Here is a 16,411-nt window from a genome sequence, read left to right as displayed (position 1 = left end):
GCAACAGTTGGAGTTAAAAATCATCATTTGTGTTCTACTGAAGTCACCTACGTCTTGAATGCCCTGGGGGTAAGCAGATAAACATCAAATTTTCATTTCTGGGTGAACTATCCCTTTAAATGAAATTAAGGTTTGGACTCAGAGGTGCCAATTCATGTGTGAAAATTATTCTTCTTTCTCCCTCCCAACCATTCTTTAGCTACATATTCTATCAATTAGGGTTAAAAGAACTGTTCACAAACATATAACATGCTAGAAACATAATAATCACAGCGATAATGATCCAATCATAAGACTCTTAAGTATTTGCCTTTTTACATCCAAACAGCGACTTTTTTTTTTTTTTTTTTTCCAGCTGGCGAGTATAATAGGATTTTGTTGTTTACATTCCCTGAAAAGTATTATCAAATATCAGCTGACTCCCTTTTTTCATATATTATTAACTTCAGGCTTTAAGATATCCACTTGCTAGTGTTATCTGAAGACATCTGACTGTGTGACAAGCGTGACTGTGTCATCCTGATGTACTCATTTTGTCAGCTTTTCATTGCCATTTTAACAAAGGTCTCTCGTGGGCCTTTCTGACTTGAAATACTTGGCCATGGCCAATGGCATGCCTTCGAGCGACATACTACACTCACTCAACCTCAAGGCTGGTGAAACCCTCTGCAGAGATGTCAGTCATTGATCCCTCTAGCGTGGACATGGTCAGGGGACAGGAATATCATGTCTGGGCTGATTCTGACTTGTCCCTGGAGACTCTAGGCTGGTTGTTTTGTCTTGGGAAGTGGTGCTCACTGCTATGATGGAAGCCAGTTGGTTTGTTGACATGGTGGTATGGAATGTTACACCTTGTCACGTTGCTCCAGTAGAAGAAATGTCTTTCAGTGACTGTGTAAAGAGATGCCTCAGGATTTTCTTTGTCAAAGATACATCAGAGAAGGCTGTACAAAAGATGTTTTTAGAGCTCTCTAGAGAAAGAATTCCTAGGGTCTGTTCTGGTCGTTTCGCGCTATATAAAGACAGAGTAGAGCGAGCATGTAGCACTTGTCTAAACTGTTGCGATTTTCAATTCAGCAAACTTTCCAAACATGATAACAAGCTGGCAAAAACTGCAAACAGCCCACTTACCATTAGGTAATTGGAAAAAGAAAAAAAAAAGACTCGGTTTCCCTCTGTGCCACCCTTTCTCCCTTTTTTTGACATTTATCTTTAGTTAGAAAAGGCGAGCATGTAAATTGCCAGAGACAAGTGTTTGCAGGATTATCTTTACATACTCTGAGATTAGTGGAGGATGTTACGCCATGGTTGTCAGGAGAAATTAAAATTAATAAAACAAAGGGCTAATGAGAGTATGGTGGATATCTTACATACCTTCTGCACCTAGGTTATCTGGGTTTGAAGTCCTTTTAAATTTTGTTTTGCTCTATTTAAGAATTCAGCTGGCTTTGAACTGGCTTAGAGGGACAACATTTGAACAACTTCAAATAATAATATAATATAATATAATATAATATAATATAATATAATATAATATAATAAACCAGAATATGTAATCAAGCAGGCAATTTTTAATCACCATTTTGAACATATTGTAGATAAAACTGCTTAATTTCTCCTCCAAAAAAAAAACACACACAAAATTACTGATACTTATTGCAATTGATTGACTCAAATTAAAAAGAAAGAAAACTAAATTCCATTTAGTTTATCGAGTGCTAATACAATGTATGTTTTTAATAATAATAATACTTGTTTTTAAACAGTTCCTCAATTTAATTGCATGTATCATTAAAAGCAACACATTTACAGTTTAATTTTGGTCCTCTGTTTAATTTACAGTGGAGTCTTTTTATAAGTAGAGTAATTAATTTGAATCAATAACTGGCAAAGGAGTGCCTATTTGTACTAATGTCAGTTGTTTTATTATAATTGCAGTTTATCATGTGTAATGGTATTTAAATGATTAATGGACCTTTAACGGTTAGACAATATTTCAGTTATTTGCTATGTGCACTATTTTTTATAAGAACTATTATCTAATGCGCATTTTAAATACAATTCAGATAAATGTAAATTAAAAACAGTGAATTTCAGCTGCACAAGAGCATATACTAGATCGATTTGGAAACTCTTAAAATAACTCTTGTGACCAGAATATCTCTCTCTGAGTCTTGCAGGCACAGTGAGGAATCTGATGAGGAAGTGTTGCATTTTTGTTTGTGGGTCTGTTGCAAGTGCTGTTCTGGAAATCTCTGCGGCACCGAAATATATAAATATGTCATAATACAATAAAGGATTGTCTTTTTTTTTAGTCTAAAATAAATTATTATTAATATTATATATATTTTTTACATACAAAAATAACCTGTCAGCGCAAATTATTTTGTTTGTACGCACATGGCCTTCTCCTCATAACAACAGTAAATTGACTGATTTGATGAAAGGTGTCCATGAGCACGACAGACTCTGCCGTGCTTGATAGTGCTGCTGTTTATTATCAAGTGAGAAACACTTCATTATTGCGTCGTGCTGCTATGTGAGCCAACCATAATAAACAAGACAGGTTCTTCTGAATGATGCCATTAAATAATACTTTTTAACATGCATGCAGAGTTTTGAATGTGCATTTTTAATAAGAGCCTCAAGTTGTTTGTCATTTGCAAATTTGTCTGACAACCTGCCATTGTTTAATGAATCTCAAGAGCAGATTCCAAACAGGTGGTGTAAAACATACTACGCCACTAATATTTTAAACCCAAAAAGCCAGGGACTGAGATGAACATCAGTACGGATCTCGGCACTATTTATTACCCCATTATAAGTGTGCCCTGGAAGAGTGACGTTAAGTATAACACAAAGTGTTGGCTTAAAGGATGTCTAACAGATGGCTTACAAAACCCAGGATGTTTTTGAAGGGAAAGACCTCAGCTTACATTATTTAGCTGTCACATCTGCACATAGCAAATATCCTGGCAGGGATAAAATCAAATGAACAGAGTATAGTAGCAGGAAGGGAGAGGTATGGCATAAGGAAAAAAGACCCGGACAAATCTCTCTCTTGCTAAGTTAATACGGTGGTCAGCATTGCGCTTGCCAGAGTCAGACGATATGAACTTTGCATGCGTCGAGTTCATCCCTCGTTCCTTACCCATCAATGTAGCAGCTCATTTAAGCCTTCGTTAGACCCGCGGAGAAGCGACCTCAGCCGATGTCATCAGACTCGGGTTCATCTCGCATGGCCTGGCAGCCTATCGTGCGCAGAGCTGATGGCTTGGAACAGGTATTTGGGACGAAACCGAAAGCAGATGTTTCGCTTTAAGACCTCTCTTAGATGTCTAATGAATCCGAAAGTTAAGGCCCGTTGATCCAGAGCTGTTTGATTTGCCAGTGGAAATGGGGCATCACATTCATAACGAGCAGCATTACCTAATCACAGTAAGGCAGCGTGGGCTGTGGGGGAGTGTTGTGGACTGGGGGGAGTTGGGCTAGGAAATGAGTGCTTCTAATGCCTCCTGAATGTTGCAAATGAATCATAGGTACTGAGTACACGCTGCAGAGTCCAATTGATGTCTCATTTCCTTTATCCTACCGGGATGCGGAGAGCACTTCAACCTTGCAATCAGGGAGACCTCCGAGAAAATCACTGAGACCTACTCAGACCTTTGAACGGTCATGTAACTGCGTTATGCAAGATTTGTGATACTGTGATGGTAAATATGTTTGTTTGTTTGTATGTACTGGGAGTAGGATACATTTTGACTTGAAATACTAAATGTTTTCAAATGTACATCTACCTGTTCATGGTGTAACAGTTATGCTCAATTTTGGTTTGATTCAGTTCCAGTTTTGCCTGCTTTAGTTATCTATAGTTATCTTTCGTTAAATCAACTAAACTATTATTTTGGCCTTCATTTTCAACCTTCTTCATCTTCTGACCCATAAACATGATACATGGATGGAATCATATTTCAGTTTGCATTATTTATATGCCACAATTCATAATTTGTCTGGGAACCGGTGTCCTGGAGTCCAGTGTTGTTAACTAAAACTAAAGCTATTAATAATCGATTTCTGTTCATTTAAATGAAGCTGACTTAAAATATAACTATTAGATGAAGAATAAAAAATTAGAAATGTTGCCTTGCCAGTTGAGATACTAAAATTACTAAAGTTAAAACAAATAAATTCATTAAATTAACTAATTATCAAATAATTAAAGCTAAATAGAAATAAAATACTAATAAAATGACAAAGGCATGTAATAAAATTACAAAAACTATTAAAAAAAATGAAACTATAAAAATAAAATCAAATTAATAATAAATACTATAATAGTGTATAAATAATAATAAAATAATACTGCATCCGGAACAATAAGGCCATTTGTGCATTTATTGTTATTGCACACTTAATTGTACAGCCTTACATTGGGCTGTCTAAATGAGCAAATATAGCCTCATAAAATATGAGAAAAGAATATTTCCTAAAGTAATGCATTACAATATTGCGTTACTCCCTAAAAAAGTAACTAATTAACTTTTTATGGAAAGTAATGCATTACGTTACTTTTGTGTTACTTTTTCTCACCTGGGTTGGCCTTGCTTGTTGTACATGTTGAACAAAAAAGTTATATTTTTTGGAAAAGGTAAAGGCTCTTTCACACCAAAAATGGAATTAATAAGCCTCAGGTTGAAGGAAATGCAAATTCACACCTGTACAGTAGAGGGCCCTGCTCAGCTGTTCTGCCATTCTGGATTGCAGAAGAAGAAAATTCACCACTTTTACATGCTAAAGTCATTATTGCTTATTAATATGGTTGAATTGGAATATCAAAGGTCAGCAACAAAGACATTGGTTAAAAAAAGTGAGATTAAATGCATGAAGTTTATATGTATTATTTAACATTTCATTATTGCTGATTTGCATAATATTCTGAGATCTCATTTGACTGTTTTTATTTATTTTGAGGAATACTGAATCTGTTTTGTTTGTTTGTTTGTTTGTTTTTGTTTTTGTTTTGTTTTTTGCGCCAAGTGAGAAGTAAATGCATGCTCACATTTAGTCTAGAACTACAATAACCATCATGTTTACACAGCTCACACAATGCCTCTGCACCTTAATCCTGATTTCTCTCAACGTGGTGACAAGAGTCAATAAGTCAATGAATGAGAAAACAAAGTAACATATGTTAATTGATTGAAAATGTAACTCAAATATTTTGTTGTAAATTTAAAAGCAATGCATTACATCTTACTTGAATAAAGTAAGCTGATTACGATACTCAAGTTACTTGTAATGAGTTACCCCAACGCTGTTCCTAATATTCATAAATTTGAGAATAGGCACACCCTATTTCAACTTGATCTCCTCACTTTCTGGAAATTTCTATACTTGTCAATGTTTGCGCACAGTTTTAAGTATATAGCCTACTAGATGTTCACTCAGTCGCTGTTTGTAACTTTGTAAAGTTTATAAGAGTCAATAAACATGCACAGACGAATCCAAATTAAACCCTGCGGCTCGTGACGGCACATTGATGTCCTAAGACACGAAACGATCGGTTTGTGCGAGAAACCGAACAGTATTTATATCATTTTTTACCTCTAAAACACCACTATGTCCAACTGCATTCATCACTCGATTCGTGAGGTCTGATCGCGCTCTGACAACGACAGTGATGTCTAGCACTCAGTTGGACATAGTCCAGACCTTAAATTCATTGAAAGTCTTTGGGATGTGCTGGAGGAGACTTTACAGAGTGCTCACCTCTTGCATTGTCAATACAAGATCTTTACCAAAAATTGACGCACCTCTTGATGGAAATAACATCGCAGCATTTATTTCCATTGAGAGGTGCAGCATTTTTTGGTCAAGATCTTGTATTGACAATGCAAGAGTTGAGCACTCTGTAAAGTCTCCTCGAGCACATCCCAAAAACTTACACTGAGGTTAAGGTCAGAGCCAATTCATGTGTGAAAATGATTCTTCATGCTCCCTCCCAACAATTCTTTCACAATTTGAGCCTGATTAATGACATTGTCATACTGGAATATGGCCATGATTCCTACATGGTTGTTTAATAAATGAAAAGCTACACAGTCCGTCTTTTAGGGTGCGTTCACACTTGTAGTTCGGTTCGTTTGGTTCATTTGGTCCGGACCAAAGAAGAAAAAAAAAACATTTAGTCCTCAGATTGGTGTTCAGATTGGCAATTTTATCACTGAACCAGAAGATACTTATATAATCTATCACTCTTTGTTGTTCAAAGTGTGTCATGAACTTCACTCGAACCTGTTTGCCAAGCCTTTCAGGTCATTGTTCCATCATATTCTCAGAACAGTAGCCAACCCTCAAAACATGAGTTTGTAGCTATTTGTGCTCTTTTTAGTACTGAAGTGGTGGACACTTTAACCTAATAGACCTTAATGCTTATGGCTCTCAGAGGCAGTAATTGCACCCCATATCTGTCTGCCCTGACCTCTTTCACCACTGCTGTGCTTTGACAAGAGCGGCTCTTTCAGCTAAGCAAGTGGACTTATTGGCACCAGAATGGAGATGAAATGATGTCTTTTGCAGTGTTTTAATATTTTCCTTTCTTTTTAAAAAAATGTTCTATCTTGTGTAAACGATGTCTGGGAGAGGATTTTTAAAGTTAAAAAGATGATCAAACATGTCTTTAGAACATTTATTTTCAAACTTGAATTTAACAAATTGTGACAGTTTAGCTTTTTAATTTATTTTCTTGAGTCCAATGTCATTTTCGATTTGTCATTTTCTTAATCTAAAGAAAACACACTGTTTTGTTCCTCTATAGCCATGGCAACATGAGTGCACAACATACTATTTGAAAAAAAAAAAGAACTCTGTAATTTTAACACTCAAAGTTATAATAAACAGACACATAATCATTGTTATCATTCATCAGTTTAGGCAAGTTAAAGGGACGTGCCACATAGCCATGACCTTTGACATGTCTTACACCTCTGAGCTTTCATCCTGATGGCTTCATTTGTCACTCTGCACTACCACTAAAACAGCGTCACGCCAGCTATGGTGAGATTAGAAAATTACACAAATGGAAGGGTGGAAAGGTATAATTGAAAATGGCAAATGGTTGAATGGGGAAGACATTTAAAATGAGTGCTCTGTGCTGTTAGGCTGGCAGGATGTTGGGAAGCCTTGGAGGGGCATGCTAAAGAATCATTACACTTTGTGACAGGGCTCCAGGACAGCGCCCGTCGGAGAAAGCTGGCACGTCGCGCCCAGACAAACAAGAGTAGAGTTTAATCACGGAGATTACTGCAGTGCCGCTGCTGCCATGACAGGGACTAATTGAGGAAATACAAGACACCTTCTAATGAACATCTAATTAAAGCCACACAATGTTCCAAGAAGCATCTTGAGGAATGTACTAGGGAAAATAAGACATGACATGGTGCCTTCCAGAGCATAAGTGGTACTTAAGCTGCATTGTCTTTGTGGCTTGTTTCCCGAAAGCTTTCTTGTGTGGTACTTAAATACATTTGGAGGTTTGAGAAAGAGTGATGACTGTCAGCCAGCAGCACCTCCCATTTAAGTGCACACATTATTATAATGAGCATAGTAGCATTATAATAGCATTAGTGATCCAAAAAGTTTAGCCCAATTGTGTGTTTTTAGCTTTCTGGTAAAAAAAAAAAAAAAAAAAAGAAAAAGCCCATCTAATTTCACTATTCCATAATGAAATAACATACAGTATAATTTACTTGTTGATGAGTGTAATTTATAAGGGCAAAACTTATTATATATACATATATATACAGTTGCAAGAAAAAAAAAAGTGGAAAATGTGCAAAATTTTAACAAAATAAGAGAGATCATACAAAATGCATGCTATTTTTTTTTATTTAGTACTGTCCTGAGTAAGATATTTTACATAAAAGATGTTTAAATATTATCCATAAGACAAAAAAAATAGCTGAATTTATTAAAATGACCCAGTTCAAAAGTTTGTGAACCATTGATTCTTAATACTATGTGTCATTAACTGGATGATCTACAACTATTTTTTTGTTTTGTGATGGTTGTTCATGAGTCCCTTGTTTATTTAAAGTTAAACTGAGCTCTGTTCTTCAGAAAAAAAATCTCCAGGTCCCAAAAATTCTTCAGTTTTCCACCATCTTTTGCATATTTGAACCCTTTACAGCAGTGACTGAATGATTTTGAGATCCATCTTTTCACATGGAGGACAACTGAGGGACTCAAACACAACTATTAAAAAAGGTTCAAACATTCACCGATGCTTCAGAAGGAAACACGATGCATTAAGAGTCAGGGGGTGAAAACTTTTGAACAGGATGAAGAGGTCCAAATTTTTCTTATTTCGTTTGAATATATATATATTTTTTCATTTAGTACTGCCCTTCGGAAGCAACAGAAGATACTTGCATGTTTCCCGGAAGACAAATTAAATACAATTTACCTCGATCTTCAAATTCCAAATGTTTTCACCCCCCAATTATTAATGCATCATGTTTTTTTCTGGAGCATCAGTGAATGTTTTTAAAAGTTGTGTTTGAGTCCCTCAGTTGTCCTCAGTGTGAAAAGACGGATCTCAAAATCATTAAGTCACTGCTGTAAAGGGTTTAAATATGCAAAAAAAAAAATGCTGGAAAACTGATGAATCTGCAGGAGCTGGAGGATTTTTCTGAAGAACAGAGCTCAGTTTAACTGCTCAGGACAAACAAGGGACTCATGAACAACCATCACAAAACAAAAAAACAGTCGATGATCATCCAGGTAACCACACACAGTATTAAGAATCAATCATCACAAATGAGGTTATTTTAATAAATTCAACTTTTTTTTCTTTTTTTTTTTTTTTTTGTATTGTGGATTATATGTAAACATCCTTTATGTAAAATATCTTACTCAGGACAGTACTAAATAAAAAATAACATGCATTTTGTATTATCTCCCTTATTTTGTTAAAATTATTAACATTTTCACAGATTCTGCAAGTGGTTCACATACTTTTTCTTGCAACTGTATATATACATAATGACCTGACAGAGAACCACATGTTTTTTGCAAAAGAATGACCTGTGTTCGATGCTTAAATCCCCTGATTACTAAGCCGTCTCCTGAAGGACCTCCTGAGGATAGTGTCCTCGTGTTGGCCTCTTCTTTAACATTATTGTCTGACATGCATTCAATTTAACCAGGGTGCCAAGTTGGATGCCAAGAATGTGACCTTAAATGGTACCATAATTTGGACCACTGCTGGTCCCATTATATTTAGATTCGCAGAAGTCTTGGAGTTGCATCAGAAAATGACCCTTAGCAACCAAGGCATGTAACAACATTATTATCTGCATTCTAACAAGCCAGAGACTTTTTGGAGTGCCTTGTGACATTGCCATTCAATTCTGTCTTGTATAGGCGACATAACGAAGCCCACTCTGAGGACGTATGCCAAGGATGAGACACATTTTCGAGCTGTCACTTTGCTGGTCATTTCACCCTAATTGGGACATCACCGACCTGCTTTCCCTGAAAATATGTCATGGTTTGCCCTTGTAATTATGCTGTACCTGTCAAAGGCTGTAATATCACACCAAACAACTCAACTTTTGCTTATTTTACCAGCGTAAAGCACAATTTCTATGATATGTGACTTTAGAAATAGTGCTCGTAATATAACACAATTTTTCAACACCATTTAAATCCATGTCTTTGTTTTTTGTTTCTTTGCACCCGTTTAGTCCTTGGAATATCAATCTCAAAATTTAAGCAATGAAACACTTTCAGCAAATCTATTGGCAAGTTTAATCTGACTTTTCCATTTTAAAGCAAAAGTTGTTGCTCAAAATTGTGTAAGTTCCATTCATGGCCACACAAATGGACTCAAGTTGCTGAATACCACTAAATGTTGGCCTTTCCCTTTTTATTTTCCTGAAATGCTATCCAAGAAAGTTGGGGTTATTGGAATGTCTTTCATTTAGAAATATCACCAGAGAAGGCAAAAATCAATAATCTAATTCTATTTGATGGTAACGATACACTATATGTCATTTCCTTGCAATTTTTGTGTTTATGGATATTCTTTATTTTGCCTTTTTGATGTCTGGGATAACATTATAGCATGACAATCTTGTTTTTTGTTGTTGTATCATGTGTTAGATTCTAATTAGACTCATTCACTCACTTTTTCTTCCAAACATTTCTGATCCAAGTACATCTTTAATATGAAGAACGTTAACACCATTTAGGTTGTCTGAGAGTATTCATACATTTGGAGCCAACAACAGGGACCAAATTGGCAAATTACTTACCCAAACTTTAAAGAGATAGTTCACCCAAAAATGAAAATTTGATGTTTATCTGCTTAAGCACATACACACCTCACACACCGGTTGGACATAGTGGTGTATTAGAGGTAAAAAAAATGATAGAAATACTGTTTGGTTTCTCGCACAAACCGATCTTTTTGTGTCTTAGGACACCAGTGTGTCGTCACGAGCCACAGGGTTTAATTTAGAATTTTCTGTGCATGTTCTTTTACTCTCATAGATTTTGTTCCCATTGACATGCATTATTTGACTGACAGACGGCAACGGTTGGAGTTAAAAATCATCATTTGTGTTCTATTGAAGAAATAAAGTCACCTACATCTTGGATGCCCTGGGGGAAAGCAGATAAAAATCAAATTTTCATTTTTGGGTGAACTATCTCTTTAAATTATGCTAAGTATACTTACCATCACAAATTGCACCCAACATCGTATCCATTGGGGCTATTGTTTCGTCTACATGATTACAAGAACTAAATTTGTGCCAAAGAAGAGATCTGGACTTCATCTTTGTATAGGTTTTCCTTGGCTTTCACCCCAAACAATCTTCCACCAAGACTTAGTCAGAGACAGAGACATGGTAATAGAAACATCCCTCAGGTTAAAACCCATTTTTTACGGATGTTTTAAGTGGCAATCGTTAAAATTCAAAGCATGGACATTAATTGAAGAACTCTTAAAAAATCCAGCCCAATTTACCCACAGGAGCTTTAGCGAACAGCATTCACGTTATCAAACTGTTTGCCAATTTTACTCTTTACTTAGCTGCTAATATGTTTGACAAGTCCTTTAAATCAGTGATACTGAGAACGGCTGTTTGATTGGACTAGTTGCCACTTTAAAAAGGATGCCTGAGGCTGGTGATTGACTCACTCTAGATGGAATGAGAGAGCTTTGTGAGGGATGCTGCTCTGGAAGTGTCCGTTGGATTAAGAGCTATTATGGGAACATCTATTATGACACCTAAATCATCAGCTGCAAGGCGCAGCCAAATGCACCATGAAACGGACCCGAGAAGACCTCGCTCCTCACACTCCATCTGTGCTGCTTGTCACACGCTTTTCGGCAAGTGGAGACAGAGCTGCTAAGAAAGAGAAGGCTGGAGAGAAACAGAGGGATGTACATATGTAAGCGCTCAATCTGTATATATGGCGCCCAACGTGGGGCGCATGAAAGGGTCTCATTGATCTTCTCGCCTTGGGTGAGATGTGTTTGCTTCCACCAAACACACTTGGGGTCTTTCCATCACCCTTCTAAAAAAGTTGTTTACTCTTTGTTCTGTTTTGTCACGTTTAATTTTTTGTTATGAAAACTGACATGTTCTCCATTTGATATGAACAGTCTATGTCAAATCAAGTCATTATGGGAGCTGTCTTATTGAATTTAGTCATTAGAATAAATCCTGGCTTATGAAACAGATATACAGTACAGAGATAACTTGGAATAAAGGGCCGTGCAGGGTCTTGTCCCACTTGCTCTTACCTTGAGGTGAGTTCCTTCTATCTAATTAGAAGATAAAAGCTGCCACTTTCACAGCGCTCAGGGCATGCTCTGAGAAACTCGGAGAGTGAGTGAAGGAGACAGAGAATGAGTGGGGTTGAGTGCGCTCTCAGGTTGCCATGGACACCTTCCAGAGCGTTCAGGTTCGAGGTCTGTAAGCACTGAGGAGATTGAGATTGGCATTTTCAAATGAAGTGAAATGAAACCAACTAAATTTTCATGTGCTTTTTTTTAAATTAGATACTGAAAGTGTGTAGATTTTCTTTTTTTATTATGAGAAATAAATCAATCGATAAAACATACATTTTGGAGTAAAGTAAATAAAGAGATAAGCAATATATACAGCAATATATACAACAGAGTATACTTAAAACCAATCTAACTGATAATAAAGAACATTTTACATAATTGTTTCCCATGCATTTGTGATCATTTAAAAGATTTTTAATGTGCAGCTGGTAGAGAATTATAATTATCCAATTCTAATTATTAAGAGCAACACATCTGAGCACCATTTCGTTTCATGAACATTCAGAAGGATGCAGTTTGGTATGTTGTAGAATGGCATATTCTTCAAGTGAGCCAATATCCAACGGTTCTTTATATAAATGTAAGCCAGTGAGGTAAAATAGTTCTTGAATACTTTTCCATGCATCCAAAGCATTCTATTTTAAAACATACTCAGATAACCCATTGTTTCCCCTTAGTAGATTGGAGAGCTGTTCATGCAGCAGCAGGGTGGTTGTCATCATAGAGGGTCTCCATGCAAGCTAGTGGCTGTGTCTGTGGCAACCAGAGTGGTAATAGGGGAAAAAATAAGTTGAGGCACCAGCCATAATCCTGCGTTCAGAAGATCCAGATGGCTAACCTTTCAGTCAAAATATTGTTTTTGGAAAGAGGTGTGCAGACTCCTACCTCTCTCTCCCTCTCTCTGTCTAAAGCTCTCGCCTTCTCCAACCCCCCCAATCCCTCCTCCTTTCTTTCTCTGTACTTCATCAGATCTATTCAGGCTCAGAGTTCATCCGAACGTTCTAGAATGGAACATGAAATCATGTGATGTTCTTAGCGTGCTCACCTTGCACATGTGTTTGCATGCGTGTAAATGAATGGATGGATATGCGTGTTGAACGTGGGCTCCCCTCAGTCTCCTGGGCAGGACACACACAGAGCGACCTTGTGTTAAGGAGAGGGCTGACTCGAACCTGCCCACGCCACTCAGTACCGTTGATATAGAGACCACCGGTGGAATTTCCAACACAAAAACACAGTTGCTGAGAGTTAGCTGAGAAGTATGCAACATATGTTATGGCATATTTTGATTGGGATATTCAAAATAATGAAATGACCTAAAGATTTTAAATAATTAGTCTGGAGAGCACAGAGAAAATCCAGCTGGAAACAGTTAAATAAATTATAAATTAACATCATACTTATCTATTGCTTCAAAGAAAAATATACAAATTAAATATAAAATTAATTTAAATTTAAATAATAAAATTAATTAAAATTGTGTCATCACAATTTTTCTTTTTTGTTCAGAACACAAAAAAGAAGACTTTTTTGAATATTGTTGGTAAAAAAAAAAAAACCTGCTCTTTACAGAAAGAAAAGAAGAAAATAGAAAAAAAAAAAAAAAGTTCAAAATTTCTTCTTTTATCTTCCAGGGAAGATGAAGGGTCGTACAGTTTTGGACCATCATGAGGGTGAGTAAAAGATGACAGAAATTTCATTTTGGAGTAAACTATCCATTTATGTAAAGTAAGTATTTTATATTTTTATATAATTATTATTGTATTATAATTTTTAAATAAATACTTTTGTAATTTTATAATTTAAATAATTTTCTAAATTGATATTTAAATTTATTGAAATATTATTTTTTGTCATTTTTATTATAGTTTTTTTTAATATGCTGGTGCTGTTTTGTTGTTCTGAGGTACTTTCATTAGCTGTGCTGCTATAAAAACAAATCACAGGAACATAAATCTGTCAGTAGATTCATCAAGATAATTACTGTTAATGTGCTGTCAATGACTAAACTAAAATTATAATTGCTCTGAAGGCTTAAAGAAAACACTGCACACTGCCTCAGGAAAGATGCCGTTTTGGGCTTCCTGTTAGTCCTCTGTCACCTTTAAGATAACAGAACGCACGGTATAAAGTACAGACATACTTCCCACACTAAAATATACACATAAAAAAAAGTTGAACAAATCCTACTCTTATTCTCTGTCTGTTTCTCCCTCACACACACACTTGGGTCCAGTCAGCGTGCCTCATGGGGGGAGCCGGGCTGGCTCCTGTGGTTGATGGTTGGGGCGTCTCTGCTGCTGTGCATTGCCACACTGGTCCTCTTTCCTCTAGAGCCGCACAGACAGCCAGACTCCTGCATGCTGCTGCTGCTGTTGCTGCCGCTGGAACACACAGCTTGTGTCCAGCATTGAGCGCTCTAACAGCGCGTTCGTGCATGGCCAGAAAAGACAGAGACATTCCAGCTCGTTATACATTCCAATTAGTTTATTAAATAAAGGGAATAACTGGCTGTGAGTAATTTAGTGGAGAGAAGAGAGATAGCAAAGAAGGAGAAAGCAAGAAAGGTGTGCTGACTCTGAAATGCAGTTTTCCAGGTTGTGGATGCTGAATGAGGCTTGGTATTCTAACTAAGTTAAGATAAGTGGGGAGGGCCAATAATAAATGCAATTATATACAAATTATGTTTTTGAGTGCTCTGTACAGTAAGGGATAATTATTTTTCCCCCCTTAACAGTTTCCTTCTCCCTTGTGACTGACCTCGGCTACATCCTGTTGCCGTGTTTTTACAGTAAGCTAATTTTTTTGTGCCCCATTCCAATGAAATCCACATTATGCTATTGTAACATAAGATATGTATGATGAACTCATTCCTTCTTACCAAAAACCATTCCCATTAAAGGTCAGATATCCCCAGGATATTGTAAATAGGGTCAATACAAATGCGATGTCACCGAGAGAATGGAATTCCGTGAGCCCGAGGGAATACACTTTTGAAGCGGTAAATGCTTGTCTTCCCTGTACTTGCGCTATTCCAGGTTAAAATATCATTCATAATTGGATTGGTATAAATATGTCTTGAAAATCCACATTGTGTCACTGTCAGTATAATGTGTTATCGTGTGAATTTAAATCGTGCAGAAATAATGGCAATCCATGACAGGAATCACTGCTTTTATTCCACACTCTCAATGCTTTTAAAAGATAGGTTAGGACAGGATAGGAAAGGGTTAGGGTTATTAAACCCTAACGCTCAAAATGCTTAATTGGTTTGAGTAGGAAAAACATAAATTAAGCAATTTCAGTTCAATTCAATTAACTGTTATGAATTTTTAGAACTTTCTTTTTCTTTTGAGTTTGCAGCACTGACATATTTCAAGTAAACTGAACTGTTTCATTGTTTTGAGTTGTATGAACTCATTTCTTTTAATTTAGGCTAACTTAAGTTTAACTGAAACTGGGCTGGGAATTTTTTATTTATTTTTTATTATTATTTCCTAGCATGATTTGCCCAAGTAAATGCTAAAATTAAGTGTTATATAAAGTTTAATGATAAAGATTAATGGTAAGTGAGATTTAGTGATTAATGTTTTGTTATGCTAATTTAGAAGAGTTTCTGTTAATGTGGGTTTTTGGAGAGTTACCATCATGGTGACAAGTATCACATGCTGCTTGGTTTGAGAGCAAGTAAGTTACATGTTTTAAGTTGCTGTACTCATTCAGTAAGTGCTGTACCATGCTATTGTTAACATGTTAGAAAATTAGGAAGTTGGCATTTTCTGAATTAGTTTGTTATAGGTAGCAAAATATTTACGCTGAGATAACCTAATAATTTTAAAGGGTAAAAAATGAAAACAATGTCATTTATTACTCACCCTCATGTCATTCTACACCCGTCAGACCTTCGTTCATCTTTGGAACACAAATTAAGATATTGTTGATGAAATCCGATGGCTCAGTGAGGCCTCCATTGCTAGCAATGTTACTGCACCTCTCAAGATCCATACTAAAAACATATTTGAACCAGTTCATGTGAGTTCAGTGGTTCTGTCTTAATATTATAAAGTGACAAGAATACTTTTTGTGCACCAAAACAAAATAACGATTTTTCAACAATATCTATATGGGCCAAGTTCAAAACACTGCTTCAGATCTTTACGAATCGAATCAGTGGATCGGAGCGCCAAAGTCACGTGATTTCAGCAGTTTAGCCATTTGATAGGAGATCCGAATCACTAATTCGAAACAAAAGATTCATAAAGCTCAGAAGCTTCATGCAACAGTGTTTTGAAATCGGCCCATATAGATATTATTGAAAATTAGTTTAGTTAGGAAGAATTAGGAAGAATTAATTTTTTTGGCGCACAAAAAATATTTTATCACTTTATAATATTAAGTTAGAACCACTGTACTCACATGAACTGTTTTACATATGTGTTTAGAACCTTTATGGATCTTGAGAGGTGCAGTAACATTGCTGGCAATGGAGGCCTCTCTGAGCCATTGGATTTCATCAACAATATCTTAATTTGTGTTCCGAAGATGAAC

This window comes from Megalobrama amblycephala, linkage group LG4, assembly GCF_018812025.1.
Source record: "Megalobrama amblycephala isolate DHTTF-2021 linkage group LG4, ASM1881202v1, whole genome shotgun sequence".
In the NCBI taxonomy this organism is placed as follows: Eukaryota; Metazoa; Chordata; class Actinopteri; order Cypriniformes; family Xenocyprididae; genus Megalobrama; species Megalobrama amblycephala.
The sequence above is the reverse complement of the archived record's forward strand: the minus strand, read 5'-3'. Positions refer to the sequence as shown.